We start from the raw sequence: 16,045 nt of genomic DNA, 5'->3' as shown, positions 1-16,045 counted from the left end.
AGAAGGTAGGCAAAGGTGAAGAACCTGAGAAGCAGCTGTACAGGGGAGTCCCTTTAAGCATGAGTCTCAGATAGCCTCAGGAGCAGCTCCTGGAAGTAACTGCTGTCCTGATGCCCTGCCTGAAGTGGTTCTGGGTGGCCTTAAATGCAATTCAGCGTGCAGTCAGTGTGGATGCTCTATTTTGCAATAGCCAAGCACTATTTTGATGAGCTTTAACTTTTAACTTGCTGGCAAGAATACTGTGTATTAAAATCCTGTGTATCTAAAGTCTAGGTATATCACATCCACCACTTTCCCCCTATTCACAGAACCAATTATTCCGTCATAGAAGGCAATCAGGCTGGTCAGGCAGGACTTGCCCTTGGTGGATCCTTGTTGACTGTTCCTGATCCCTTTCTCCTTCAAGTATTCCAGAAAGGATTCCTTGAGGACCTGCTTCACGATTTTTCCAGGGACTGAGGTGAGGCTGAGCAGTCTATAGTTCCCTAGATCCTCCTCCTTCCCCTTTTTAAGGATGGGCCCTACATTTGCCTTTTTCCAGTTGTCCAGGACCTCCCCAAATCACTGCGAGTTTTCAAAGAGAATGGCCAGTGGCTCAGCAATCACATCAGCCAACACTGCCAGCACCCTTGGATAGATTAGAGCTGGTGCCATGAACTTGTGTATGTCTAGCTTTTCTAAATGGCACTTAACCTGTTCTTTCTCCACTGAGGGCCGTTCACCTCCCTCCCATACTGGCCTGCCCAGTGCAGCAGTCCAGGAGCTGACCTTGTCTGTGAAGACTGAGGCAAAAAAGCATTGAGGACATCACCTCATTTTTCTACACCACCTGTCACTAGGTTGCCTTCTCCATTCAGTAAGTGGAGAACTTTCTTTGGCCTGCTTGCTGCTAACAAACCTGTAGAAACCTTTCTTGTTACCCTTCATATCCCTTGCTAGCTGCCACTCCAGGTGAACTTTGGCCTTCCTGATTACACTCGTGCATGATTGTGCAATGTTTTTATACTCCTCCCTACATTTCCTCTTGAGTGAGCTTAAACACAAAAAGGAAGCTTACAAGAAGATTTCTCTGTTAAGCCAAGGAGATTTTCTGCCATAATTGCTACTCCTTCTGCACACCGGGATGGTTTGTTCCTGTACTCTCAGATGGCCATCTTGGGATTCCTGGGCTGCATACCAGACCCTCAACTGGAAAAAATCCATTTTTCTCCTCCAGCTCTGAGCAGGGAGAATTGGAGGCAGATGAGGGTGTTGCAAAGGAGGAGGAAAATGACATGGATCATGAAAGCAACTCATCAGCCCACAACTCATCATCCTGCCCATCATCTTGGTGGGTCCTACTGCTGGCCAGATCCCTGCTCACCACCCACCTGCCCACCAGCACTGAGTGGAGATAATGTGTGCAAGGCTGGTGGTGGAGGAAAATGCAGCACCTGGGGTCAGCAGCATCCCCTGCTGGTCTGTCAGTGCAGCCACTGTTGCTCTCAGGCAACAGCCCCCTGCTCCTGTCCTGTGTCTAGCGCGTACTGGCTGCAGCAGTTGGTGAGTGTAGGCAGGCACCAGATGGCGGCCAGTTACATGTCACCTCCGCTGCCCATCCATGAGCCCTGTGTGCTTCCCCATTCCTTAGCTCTCCCTGCTTTGGCCCTTCAATCTGCTTCCTCCCTCAAGCCCTGCTGCTCCTCCATATCCCCGCTAGTAGGGCACATCCTGCTCCCAGAACTGCAGGGAGAACCAGCCCCTGAGCCAAGCACTGAGCTCACTAACAGCAAGGCCGGCAGGCTCCTTCCTTCCCCCATGCCTCTGGCTGGGCCAGTGCCTTAGGAAACCCCAACACCCTCTGGCCCAGGAAGAGCCAAGTCCTGCATGTGCCAAAGTCCTGCGCAGCGCTGGTAACACCAGCCCCTCTGCAGCTGGTAATGCCAGCCCCACTGGAGCAGCAGGAAGAGGGAGCAATTTCAATCCTGTTCATACCCTTAACTTGCTGGCTCCACACAGTCCCTGGGCCAGAGGCTTAGCACCCTCTTCACCCACTTCTATCCCCAGCCCTTGGTCCTTCTATGTTCCCAAGGGTACCTTCCTCTGCTGAGCCAGCTCTGAGTTTGCTGAAGTCCCTGCAGTCAGGTTCCTTGGATCCTGGTGCACGATGCATGCTTAGGGCTTACCCCCTTCCTGCATATACTGTAACCAGGGGACAGGAGGAGGCTGGGTTATCTTTGTGGCCAGCAGCAGCCCGGGGATGTTAGCTGCCTTTTGATATTATGCGGCAGGAAGGAACAAGCTGTTTCCAGCCACATCGGAGCAGTGGAAGGGAGAAGAGAGGAGCTCTGCCATATCCTCCCATCCCCTCCTCCCCTGCAGCTGGAAGCAGTCACATCCTTTCCCTTCCAAATAGTTCCAAAACACTGCTGCTGGCCACATTCTTGTGAGAACCCTGGCAGAAGTCTGGGGAGGGGGCATGTGACCCTGCATTCCCCACCCACACGTCACCCTGGAAACACACTGTGCCAGGTACCACAAAAGGCACAGGGTGTTCCCTGGGAGCCCTTTCAGGTGTGGAGGACAGAGAGTGTCAGGCAGGAAGGGTTGGGTCAGTCAGTAGCCCTCTCCCTCTATGTGAGAGAGGTGTATGGGAGTGTGCGCATGTGCACTCGCTTGAATCCTAAAGCCTTAAAGATGAAGGTAAATAAAAAGAATCCAATCACAGTCTTTCCTTTTAACAATGGCTCAATCCACTTGAGGGTAAACTGAACATTTGTACAAATATCTGATTGGTGTTGAACTTGCTTGAAGAGAAGTAAATTTATCAGGTGTTCCATATTTAGTATTGGGAAATGTGGTCACCCTACGCAAGGTCCTCCAAGCTCACCCTGCAAAACACTACACTATCACCCCATGCTCTGGCCGATGTTATATTGGACCTTGCTGTGCTCTTTGAAACAAACCCCGTGACTCAAAGTCCCTGTCAACCACAGGGGAGGCAATGCTCTTCAGACATCGACAGGGGCACTGCTTGAACAAGAGGAGGGAGTTATTCACATTGGGGAGTAATGAGGGTTCTTTGGGATGTTTCCTTGTGACACGCCACTCTACTTTGGAGTTTGTGATGCACCACTCTAGGGGGAGAGGTAGATATTGGACAGCAGCCTGACCTAGACAGATTAGAGGATGGGCTAAAAGAAATCTGATGAAGTTCATCAAGCACAAGTGTAGAGTCCTGCATTGGATACGAGTCAACAGTGTGCCCTTGTAGACAAGAAGGCTAATGGCATATTAGGTTGCATTAGGAGGAGCATTGCCAGCAGATCTAGAGACGTGATTATTCCCCGTTATTCAGCACTAGTGAGGCCACATCTGAGAATTGCGTCCAATTCTGGGCCCCCCACTACAGAAAGGATGTGGACGCATTGGAGAGGGTCCAGCGGGGGGCAACTAAAATGATTAGGGGACTGGAGCACTTGACCTATGAGGAGAGGCTGAGGGATTTGGGCTTGTTTAGTCTGCAGAGAAGAAGAGTGAGGGGGGATTTGATAGCAGCCTTCAACTTCCTGAAGGGAGGTTCCAAAGAGGCTGTTCTCACTAGTGCTGGATGGCAGAACAAGGAGCAATGGTCTCAAGTTACTGTGGGCCTGATGTAAGCTGGATATTAGGAAAAACTATTTCACAGGGGTGAGGAAGCTTTGGAATGGGTTACCTAGGGAGGTGATGGAATCTCCATCCCTAGAGGTTTTTAAATCTTGGCTTGACAAAGCCCTGGCTGGGATGATTTAGTTGGAGTTGGTCCTGCTTTGGGCAGGGGGATGGACTTGATGACTGCCTAAAGTCTCTTCCAGACCCAGGATTCTATGATTCAAGTTCTATGGTAGAGAAGGATGTCAATGAGTTGTGTTGTGTCTGCAATGCATCAGACACCAACAACTCAGACAACCACTGTGCAAATGTGCCCCAAGGAAGCACTGCTCTGAAAATCTCTGATCTGCAGCATGGGGACACCCCAACACCTGAAGTGGAGAAACCTAGGACACACCTGCACAAAGTGGATAACTCCCTCTTATCTCCAGTTAAAAGTGAAGATAAACTGAGACAGAAAATACTATGATTCGGTCAAGATCATAGGTAAATTGATGACAAGACCATCATTAGGGCTCGGGTCTTCTTGATTCCCAAATCTGTACTCATTTCCAATCCTTCTCATTCCATTACCTTTTAATACAGGTACATACTCTGCCATTTGTTTTGCCTTATTTGATCTGACTAGTTTGACTAGTTATGAGAATGTATGTTCCAGTGCAACACAATGGTCTCCCCAAAAATTAATTTAACTCTGTAACCACATTCATCTCTGCTGCCCCTTGCATAGTAATTCTTAAGTTACACAGAGCCCTGTAAAGGACTCTGCCATGTCTTGGGAGACAGGAGAGATTCCAGAGGACTGGAAAAGGGCAAATATAGTGCCCGTCTATAAAAAGAACAACCCAGGAAACTACAGACCAGTTAGTTTAACTTCTGTGCCAGGGAAGATAATGGAGCAAGTAATTAAGGAAATCATCTGTAAACACTTGGAAAGTGGCAAGGTGACAGGTAACAGCCAGCATGGATTTGTAAAGAACAAATCATGTCAAACCAATCTGATAGCTTGCTTTAATAGGATAATGAGTCTTGTGGATAAGGGAGAAGCGGTGGATGTGGTATACCTAGACTTTAGAAAGGCGTTTGATACGGTCTCGCATGATATTCTTATCAATAAACTAGGTAAATACAACTTAGATGGGGCTACTATAAGGTGGGTGCATAACTGGCTGGATAACCGTACTCAGAGAGTAGTTATTAACGGTTCACAATCCTGCTGGAAGGCATAACAAGTGGGGTTCCGCAGGGGTCTGTTTTGGGACCGGCTCTGTTCAATATCTTCATCAACATAGATATTGGTATAGAAAGTTCACTTATTAAGTTTGCAGATGATACCAAGCTAGGAGTGATTGCGACTAATCTGGAGGATAGGGTCATAATTCAAAATGACCTGGACAAATTGGAGAAATGGTCTGAGACAAATAGGATGAAGTTTAAGAAAGACAAATGCAAAGTGCTCCACTTAGGAATGAACAATCAGTTTCACACATACAGAATGGGAAGCGACTGTCTGGGAAGGAGTATGGCAGAAAGGGATCTAGGGGTTATAGTGGACCAGAAGTTAAATATGAGTCAGCAGTGTGATGCTGTTGCAAAGAAAGCAAACATGATTCTGGGATGTATTAACAGGTGTGTTGTGAGCAAGACATGAGAAGTCATTCTTCCGCTCTACTCTGCGCTGGTTAGGCCTCAGTTGGAGTAGTGTGTCCAGTTCTGGGCACTGCATTTCAAGAAAGATGTGGGAAAATTGGAGAGGGTCCAGAGAAGAGCAACAAGAATGATTAAAGGTCTAGAGAACATGACCTATGAGAGAACGCTGAAGGAATTGGGTCTGTTTAGTTTAGAAAAGAGAAGACTGAGGAGGGACATGATAGCAGTTTTCAGATATCTAAAAGGGTGTCATAAGGAGGAGGGAGAAAACTTGTTCATCTTGGCCTCTGAGGATAGAACAAGAAGCAATGGGCTTAAACTGCAGCAAGGGAGGTTTAGGTTGGACATTAGGAAAAAGTTCCTAACTGTCAGGGTGGTCAAACACTGGAATAAATTGCCCAGGGAGGTTGTGGAATCCCCATCTCTGGAGATATTTAAGAGTAGGTTAGATAAATGTCTCTCAGGGATGGTCTAGACAGTATTTGGTCCTGCCATGAGGGCAGGGGACTGGACTCAATGACCTCTTGAGGTCCCTTCCGGTCCTAGTATTCTATGATTCTATGTGCATCCTAACTTTTGCCCTTATTCACCCTCTAAAGCAGGGGTCTCCAAACTACGGCCCGCGGGCCGGATGCGGCCCGCGAGGCCCTCTCATCCGGCCCGTGGAGACCTTTTTGTCTACGGAAAAAAAATTACGGAAATTTACGTGTATCCTGCCAAGATCAGCCGCCGCTTACGTGGACGTTATGTTTTTACCGAATTAAAATAGAGGCACGCAGTAGTGCGTTATGTTTTCCAACCGATCATTACATTGCAAAACCTTATTCGCTGCTTACTTTTTCTACTTCCGTTCACAGTCAATGAGATGATATAACGCCATCTAGTGGCGGAGTTTTTAAATGGTTTGCTGCTGGTTCAAGACTTGATTATTTTGATCACAGTACAGGCCAACAACTTGAAGCACTTTCAGCAGTGCAAGGTCTTCATGGCTGAAGCAACAGCTGAGTTCCCCACGTCATTTGCATGCGAGATCATCAAAGACCTCCAGCTGCAGTTTCAGCAGCAGTTTTCTGACTTGGATTCAAAGGCAGAAGAAGTGAGATTGTTTCAAAACCCATTTGAAGCAGATGTGGCCAGTTGCCCAGATGAACTGCAGCTGGAAGTCATTGAGTTGCAAGCAAATGACCTCCTTAGGGACAAGTTCAAAATAGGACTGGTGGGTTTTTACCAGTTTTTGCCCAAGGAAGACTTTCCTAATGTCAAAACTTTTGCATCAAGGTACCTTTCAATCTTTGGAACAACATACCTGTGTGAACAAACATTTTCAAGAATGAAATACGTGAAGAACAATTTGAGAACAAACTTGTCCGATGATAATCTCAGGTCACTGTTGATGTTAGGGACAACAAATCTAAAGCCAGAAATGTCTGCTATTTTGGCATCCAGGAAACAATTTCACCATTCACACTAATACAGGTGTTCATGTGTAGTGTATCAATGTGTTATTAAATAATAACTGAATAAAATAATATTAAATAAATAATTAAAAACAACATCCATGTTTTGATTGTTTTTTATTTGGACCTCAAGTGTGTAGTCGGCTCCCGAACTGCTGTTTGATAGTTAATGTGGCCCTCGGGCTGAAAAGTTTGGAGACCCCTGCTCTAAAGCAATCCTCCGGGTAGGGTCGAGAGTGAAATTTACCTCTAGAAATCAACAGTGTGAATAGCATACACATTAATTATTTCTGCTTTCTTGGTACAACAGCAGTAGCAGCTCTTGGAAAGAAGCACTATCTTCTGGAACCTCTGAGAATAAGTTTATGGATATACATGACAGACAATTCTGGCTCCCTATCTGGACAGCTGAAAAGTTTCACAAAAAAGAGCTTAGTGTGCAGTGTCAGATTGCAGTGTCTATAACATTACTATAAAGGCAGGCTTCTGAAAGTCACACAAAGATTTTCTAAGGAGAATTAGTTACCATATTCACCATTTTAAATGAAGAAACAATAGCGAGTAATGAATAAAATATAAGCAAATTGCTAACTTAATTCCAAGTACTATACATTTCACACAAACAATAACAAAGAATTAAGTAACTGTAAAAGGCATTCATTCCTCAAATTAAATATAAAATGCTAACTGTAAAAAAAACTAAAATTGGTTAGTCACTGTTAAACAGTATTGAAAATAATCTGAATATACATAAACTGAAAAAATTAATGTAGAAAGCTGTAAATTATGTAGCAAACAACTAAGCCTGGATCCTGCATATATTACCCATAAGAGTAATTTTACACAGGTGAATTATCTGATAGTCCAGGGAAGCATTGTGTTGCAAGGATTATGCTCTGGGACATCACCGCCAGGAGAAAGTCCTGTGACCAACTAAAATTTAAATGAGAGACTGAAAGAGGTTTAATGTTAAATATAATAGAAGTTAAAGTATTTTGACATGGTTTAAGCAAGATCTGTTTCATCTTTAGCAGTAAAAATTGTGCCTGAATGCCATGTTATTTATTTATATTAAAAATATGAACTGGCTATTTTTATTAGCAGAAGGAAATCTGTCCCCCCCTTCAAGGACCTACGGTTTTTTCAAGTAGGAAAAAACAAGAAACAATGTAAGAGTGGGTAGGAGCAGCTATTGAGGAGTGGGATGGAAGTGGGATATGAGATGGCTTTCACTGAACTTTAACACCAGTATTCCTGTAACTGGATGCCATTACTAAATCCATAATTTGTATAAAGACTGACTGAAGTGCATGCTTGTATGGCACCTGACCACAATCTACAAATTACACATTTAAAACCGTAAGTGTAAATGTTGCTGTTTTTCAGTAAAATGAATAACGTGGAATAACCACTAGATTTTGAAAAATAAGGGCAAAATCCTATACTCGGTAAATATAACTGATATATTTGGCTGTAAAAAGAGTGATTGGAATAATAGTGATGATTTCTTGATCCTTTCGCACCACAAAAAGCATCCAATACCTGAAGTCTTTTATATGTATTTCAATTCATCTAAAGGATGTTATTTTTCTATATTTTTTCTAGTTCACTTATATCACATGTTCAGTTTGGAAATGGGAACTGTAACCTACTATTTGAAAAGAAATGTACATTGCACTCTCTCCTTTCTCGCTCTCCCTTTCAGTTTAGTCAAAGTCCCTTTACTTCATTAGTTTACTTCATAAAGCAATTACATAACTGTTACCACACTAGAACTGGAATAGTGAATTACATTTACTGAAAATAACTGCAATTAATTTGAAATGATCTTCATGCAGTCATCTCCCACATATAACAGAATTATTCAAATGTCTCTGAACATTTTACATGCAGTACTGGAATGAGTTAGATCAATCAAAAATTAATTGCTTCCAAGGCATCAGCTCGGTCTTTTGGGATCAGTTGAATCCCAATATGTCACAATAGAGTCATAATAACTGATGTAGCACAGAATCATGCATTTGTCACTCACTCATAATAGAAGCCAAGCAGACTAGGTTACAAAATGAAAAGAAAAAAGAAATGAAAATAAGTTAAATACCAAATAGTAGCTATTAGTACAGATTGTACCTCTCTTGTCCAGGATTCTGTGGTCCATCAATATCCATGGGCTGGCAGGACCACAAATGTTGCTAGACCAGAGAGCCCCAGCCGAAGAGGTTGACAGTGGTTAGGAGCAGAGCAAGTCTGGTTGGTGGCAGCCTGCAGAACCACTGATATGGGGTTAAGGAGCCACAGGAGCAGCTGCCACCCTGCGCAGGGCTGGAGACAGGTAGCAGAGCCCTGGGAGCTGGCTGGGGGCAGCAGAGCCAGGCAGGGTAGGCTGGAGGAGGTCAGACCTTTGGACCAGGAACAGCCAGGAGGGGAGCCTCAGAAGAGCCCAGATGCCTGACCTTCCCTGGTCCGGCAAATTCCCTTATTCAGGACCACTCCAGTCCTGAGGGTGCTGGACCAGGGAGGTTCAACATGTATTGATTTGCTTCTGTGCTAACACAGCTAACATCTTAACACTTTCCTTATGCTTAAAATAGCTGTCCTTGTTTTGCACAATTACTTTTTTCAGTTATTTTGCATAGACAGTAAAACCTGGCTTTCAATTATCAGTGCAAAATATTTATATTTTGGCCTTTACTTTGATGACTTGGACAGCTGTGTGCTATTCAGTATCTATGGAACGAGGTGTACCGGTAGTTCGAATTAGAGATCCTAATTCGAACTACTTACTCCATGCCGCGTGTAGCCGCGGGCACGGCATTCGGACTAAGGGGGATTTAAAAATGGCGGCGCCTGGGAAGTTGCAAACGAAGCCCGGAATATTTAAATCCCGGGCTTCATTTGCTACTCTGGTTGCCCTCATTTGCCTACCTCGAACTACCAAGCTAGTGTAGACATACCCTTAGGTACCATGCAGACCATTCAATAGCAATCCTGATGTCAACTACTTTCCTTTAATAGCAGCAATTGGCCCAGAAACGACCCAGCCTCTTCACTGTATTGGAACTTGAATATTGGCCATTGGCATGATACTCTACAGTAACTTCGTTTTGAAAAAAGGCCTTTGCCATAGGCAGGTTTTCACCGCTGCAGCCATAGAAGGAAGTGCTGGCATGTTTCTTCCCTGGCTGCAGTCCTACAGTCCTCCCACCACACAAGCATGTAAGGGGCTTGGGAACCCACATCCCCATCAAGAGGGGAGCCCTTGCTAGAATCTAGCACCACAGACTGGCAGCATAGGCTGTACGCAAGACAGCAGCAGAAAGAGGGACTTCAGCTTGAATGCCCACAAGGAGTAGAGGCACTAAGGCTTCATGAAGCCGCATGCTACCTCTTCCCATCTTCTCTGGGGTGCACCCTTCCCTAAAACCCGGGTCCCAGACCCAGCACATTCCAATATTTCCTTCCCTGACTACGAAGTTCAACAAATTCTTTGATAAGATAACGAGCCTTGTGGATAAGGGAGAAGCGGTGGATGTCATATACCTAGACTTTAGTAAGGCATTTGATACGGTCTCGCATGATATTCTTATTGATAAACTAGGCAAATATAACTTAGATAGGGCCACGATAAGGTGGGTGCATAATTGGCTGGATAACCGTAGTCAGAGAGTTGTTGTTAACGGTTCTAAATCCTGCTGGAAAGGGATAACAAGTGGAGTTCCGCAAGGGTCTGTTTTGGGACCCGTACTGTTCAATATCTTCATCAATGATGTAGATATTGGGATAGAGAGTACGCTTATTAAGTTTGCGGATGATACCAAACTGGGTGGGGTTGCGACTTCTTTGGAGGATAGGGACATAATTCAAAATGACCTTAGCAAGTTAGAGAAATGGTCAGAGGTAAACAGGATGAGGTTTAATAAAGAGAAATGCAAAGTGCTCCACTTATGAAGGAACAATCAGTTCCATACATACAAGATGGGAAGCGACTGTCTAGGAAGGAGCATGGCAGAAAGGGATCTAGGGGTCATAGTGGACCACAAGTTGAATATGAGTCAACAGTGTGATGCTGTTGCCAAAAAAGCAAATATGATTCTAGGTTGTATCAACAGGTGTGTTGTAAGCAAAACTCGTGAAGTCATTCTGCCGCTCTACTCTGCACTAGTTAGGCCTCAGCTGGAGTACTGTGTCCAGTTCTGGGCCCCACATTTCAAGAAAGATGTGGAGAAATTGGAAAGGGTACAGAGAAGAGCGACAAGAATGATTAAAGGTCTAGAGAACATGACCTATGAAGCCAGGCTTCATGAACTGGGCTTGTTTAGTTTGGAAAAAAGAAGATTAAGGGGGGACATGATAGCGGTTTTCAAATATCTAAAAGGGTGTCACAAGGAGGAAGGAGAAAATTTGTTCCTCTTGGTTTCTGAGGACAGGACAAGGAGTAATGGGCTTAAAGTGCAGCAAGGGAGGTTTAGATTGGACATTAGGAAAAAATTCCTAACTGTCAGGGTGGTCAAATATTGGAATAAATTGCCAAGGGAGGTGGTGGAATCTCCCTCTCTGGAGATATTTAAGAACAGGTTAGATAGACATCTGTCAGGGATGGTGTAGGTGGAGCTTGGTCCTGCCTTGAGGGCGGGGGGCTGGACTCGATGACTTCTTGGGGTCCCTTCCAGTCCTATTATTCTATGATTATTCTATGATTAAATATACAGGTCTGCTCAACAGAACAACTTACAAACCAGACAGAACCAGAAACTTCCTGAAGAAAAAGACACTCAGGTAATAATGTGTCTGTCTTTTACATGGTAGAATAGACTTGTGCCACTGGTTCTTATTTTGGAAGTTGCATAACTACTATATATCCAGTTTGTACAGGAGAAATTTAAATGACCATATGGAATGCAAAGCAGGGAAAGTAAGTGTACACAGGAGCATGTTTCTGCCTTGCTACTCCCCAACAGAAGAGCAAGATTTTTCTGGACGGACTTCATATTTAGCAAAGCCATTGTAAGAAGGGTTTCTACTTCAGTCCTTTCTTAAAATCACAACTCTATTGCCACTAACTCCACTGGCAGCATCTGTGATTATAAACACAAGGTACTGACAATCACTTATGCTAAAGTACCTGAATGACAGGTTAATTATCTACTTCAGTCAACCTTTCTGAAACTTGCTTTCACCAAAACCTTAAACTTTATCTCCTGTGGCTCCTCAATTATCGAAAGGACACTGGCTTAAATGGCGAAGGAGTTTACAGTTACAGAAATCAGATTCCTGTAATGGTATTAGGACATTCGCCCCAAGCTCTTGAATTTAAAAAGTAGTCTTGTAGCACCTTAGAGACTAACAAAAATATATATACTATCATAAGCTTTTGTGGGGAAAAAAACCCTACTCTTGGATTTTAAAGTTACAGGCTAACACGGCCACCCCTTTGAGGCTGAATTAAAACCTTTGCTAAGTCTACTGAAGTCCAGAATGAAAGAGCCTCCTTAGCCCAATGACTGCACCCTCAGCAGGTGTCCACAGAAAAGTAAATGATAGAGGCAAAAAGAATAATATGTAGCATGAACCTGACTGCTTAAATTATTCTGTGGTCATTACACCAACACCCTTAAGGGGGTGTCATGTGTGTCATGATCCCGTAGGTCAGGCGTCTCCAACCTTTTTACACCCAAGATCACTTTTTTAAATGTCAGGGCAAGCCAAGATCTACCCCATCCCTTCCTCACGACTCCACCCCCTATCTTGAGACCCTGCCCTCTCGATTCCCCTCATCTCCATCACTTGCTGTCCCCAGCCCTTACTCTCACTGGGTTGAGATGGGAGGTGCGGGCTCTGGGAGGGAATTTGGGTGCAGGAGGAGATGGAAAAGCAGCTGCTGGCTCAGGGAGGGGGCTCCAGGCTAGAGAGTGTTGGAGTCAGGTGGAGGGTTGGGGTGCTGAGCAAGCCACAGGCTTGTTGTTTCGGTTGGGGTGAGTGAAGAGCTCGGGACAGGGGGTTCAGGTGCATAATAGGCTCAGGATTGGGGTGTGTGGGAGGTGCAGGAGTGTTCTGATGCTGTGTCCAGATGGGGGCGTGGCCCCAACTGGGGGCTTGCTGGTCAGGTTTCATTTTTAAATAAAATATTATGTCCAATACAAAATGTTGCAACATTGTCTTTCTTTATGAGAGGGGCAGGGAACCTGTTTTGGGTCAGGGGCCACTGACCCACAGAAAAATCAGTCAGGGACCACAAAAGTGAGATGCAAAAAACCAACCCCTCCAAAAAAAAACCAAGCCTCACTGATGTGGCCCCAATGGAGACACCTTCCTCCCCTGCCACTCCAGCCCTATGGTGGGGGAGTAGCTAGGACTGAGGTTCAAGGCCTCAGGCCAGATTAACTCTTCTGGGTTCCAGGATTAGTGGATTTTGTGGGCCCCTCTACACTATGAAGTGGGGCCAAAAATGAGGGATCTGATGTGTGGGACAGGGCTGACAGTGAATGGGATAGGGATGGGGGTACAGAATCTGGGTGGAAAATAGGGTACAGGAGAAAGCTGGGGATAGGTGTCTAGCCAGGAGGGAGGGGGCAGGAGCATGGTGTTGATGCATGTTTGGCTATGGTGGCTGGGTGCTGATGGGGATCTAGCCAGGGACCAGGGTGCTCGTGGGGGTTTGGGCAGGGTGCTGGCGGGGGTCTGACCGGAGGGGCCGGGGTAGAGAGAGGGGGCAGGGACAGTCTCTAGGGATGAGGATCTCTGGGTAGCGCTGGAAGATGCCGCTCTGGATTCTGCTCTGACATCTTCACCACCACCACCACCACCCTACCAAAGCCCGGGGAAGAAAGGGAAGACAAGAAAGCCCATCTGCTGTTGTGGGCGGGGGAGAGGCACGCATTTTCTTGTCTTCCCTTTTTTCCCCCATGCTGCCTGCCTGTGCTGTGGAGGGAGGAGAAGTCCCACGGCTGAGTGTCAGAGCCAGCATCTCAGGAAGTGCATCCGCTGCTGTGGGGAAGGGAGGAGCAGCACCCACTTCCTGAGACATCAGATCTGGCACACAGCCGCAGGACTTCCCCCACCTCCATTTTGGAGTGCTGATGCGGGCTCCTATTGGGGGTGGAGGGGAAGCAAGAGGAAGCTGGGAACACCTCGCAATCAAGTGGTCGTGCCCCCACAATCAACCAGTCGATTGCAATCAACTGGCTGGTGACCACAGCCATAAGTCATGGTCTGGAAACAAGTTATTCAAACACTGCCCAGAGTAGTGACAGCATGATCTAGTGAGCAGAACTTTGGATTAGGACTTGGGAGAGAGGATGTACTCTCCAGCTCTGCTACTGACCTTCTTTATGACCCTGGGAAAGTCGCTTTGTCTCTGGGACACCATTTCCCTTTCTGCTCCATGCAATGAAACAACATGGCTCTTAATCACTGAATCTGACAGTTCCACATTCAGTTCAAACACCACTGGATTTTAGCTAATATTCTAATTTTAATGACAAAAGTAAGAGCAATTGAACAAAGACCCATATTCGATAATAACTGCACACAATGAATAGCTCTATTATACACACTAAAACATACATTCTGGAACATACGGTCGATTTTTCTGTAGAAAAAAATAATTTAAAAAGGCCACTCTACACTGTGATTTTTACCTATTTCTACACCAAAAGCTTGCTTTCTCACAAAGACATTTCAATGATGCACCAATTACCTGTTCTTAACTGTAATAGCAGTCGCTCTACTTCAATAGTCATCTGTACATGTAGCTTCTTAGATCATTTTCATCAATCTCCATACCAAATGGTAAAATTTGGATGTGTACCTATGAAAAAAAATGTCTCTTAAAAGGCAGTATAAAGTTCTGTGTATTTTAGAGAGTGTTTTTCTGTCTGTGAGTCTGTTTGTTCAAGAACTCCTCCTACACTGTAAAAACTAGGACCACCAAGTTTGGTATGTAGTGTCTTCTTATCTTAACGTAAAGAAAGATCAAAGTTTGGTTGTGCCAGGAAAACAGGAAGTGCCTGGACCAGGATTGTTTTCCATAACATGGAAAGGAAGAGAACTGATTGGAGGTTAAGCTATACTGCAGGGTGAGCACTAGGGGGCAGCCACACCATCAGGAGAGTCTCCAGCTGGGGCCGGGCCCCTCCATGTTGCTAGCCACTAGACAAGGCAAGTGGCTCCTGTGCCCCAAATAGGGATGTGAAAATGTATGCAATTGAGTAACCTTATAACCGCTGAAAATTTCAGTGGCAACCTCCTGGGAGCCACCAGCTTTTAAAGTGGCTTCTGGAATGCACCAGCTCTCAGCTGCAGCATCGCAGGGATAGCAGCTGGCTCCCCAGGAGCAGGGCAGGAGCCTGTGCGTAACCGTGAACAACTACTGATAAGCCCAAGCTCATCGGTTAACCATTTATATGGTTAAACTTTCACATTCTTAGCCCCAAACAGTGCCGGATCAGGGAGGGGGGAGTCTGCCCTCCCACTGGCCTTGCCGTTGCAGCCCCCTGGGACCAGGACCAGCCCCCACCCAGTAGACCCTCTTGCAAAGGGAGGCTAGGGCCCGGAACTGCAGCCTGGCCCCTCCCCACCCCGGAGGAGACCCCTCCCAAGGAGGCAGTGGGGCCGGGAATCATGGCCAAGCCTTGGACCAGCTGCAGGCCAGGCCCCCTCTAGACCAGCTGCAAGGCCGGAGAGGCAACAGGAGGCTGGGGCCAGCCCACAGGGCCCCGCTCACCACAGACAAGCCAGGCCCCCTCAGCCCTGACCCCCTGGGAAGAGCCACCACCACAGCAGCACTACCTTAGCTGCCCTGGGCAGCTGCCAGTAAGCTCCCTCCCCTTCCAACCCCTTCCTCTGAATCCTGCATCTCCCTCCCACTACTTACACTTCTGCACCCCCGCTCCCTGCGGAGCCCCCCCCCCCCCCCCCCCCCCCACACACACACACACACACACACACTGAATCCTGTGCCCCCAGTCCTCTCAGCCGCCTTCCCTCACTCCTACACCTGTCCCTTCCCTGAGCCCCCTTTCATCCAAACTCTTGGCCTTACCCCATTCCCACCTCGCTCCCCACCAAACTCCCCTCCCTTAGTCCTCCACCCCCTTCATCACCCACCCCTACCCTGAGTCCTCCACCCACTGTCCTAATTCAATGCACCCTCTTTCCTGAGCCTCCATACACACTCAACCCCCTGCGCTGAGCCCCCCCCCTCTCCCTTCCCTGACTCCAGCACCCACCCACTCCCTGCCACAAGCCCTCCACATACTTCCCACCCGCCTGTTCCCGAGCAACGCCAGGTACATCTACTAGAATATAAA

This window comes from Pelodiscus sinensis, chromosome 11, assembly GCF_049634645.1.
Source record: "Pelodiscus sinensis isolate JC-2024 chromosome 11, ASM4963464v1, whole genome shotgun sequence".
NCBI classification, from domain to species: domain Eukaryota; kingdom Metazoa; phylum Chordata; order Testudines; family Trionychidae; genus Pelodiscus; species Pelodiscus sinensis.
Note: the sequence above shows the minus strand (reverse complement) of the source record.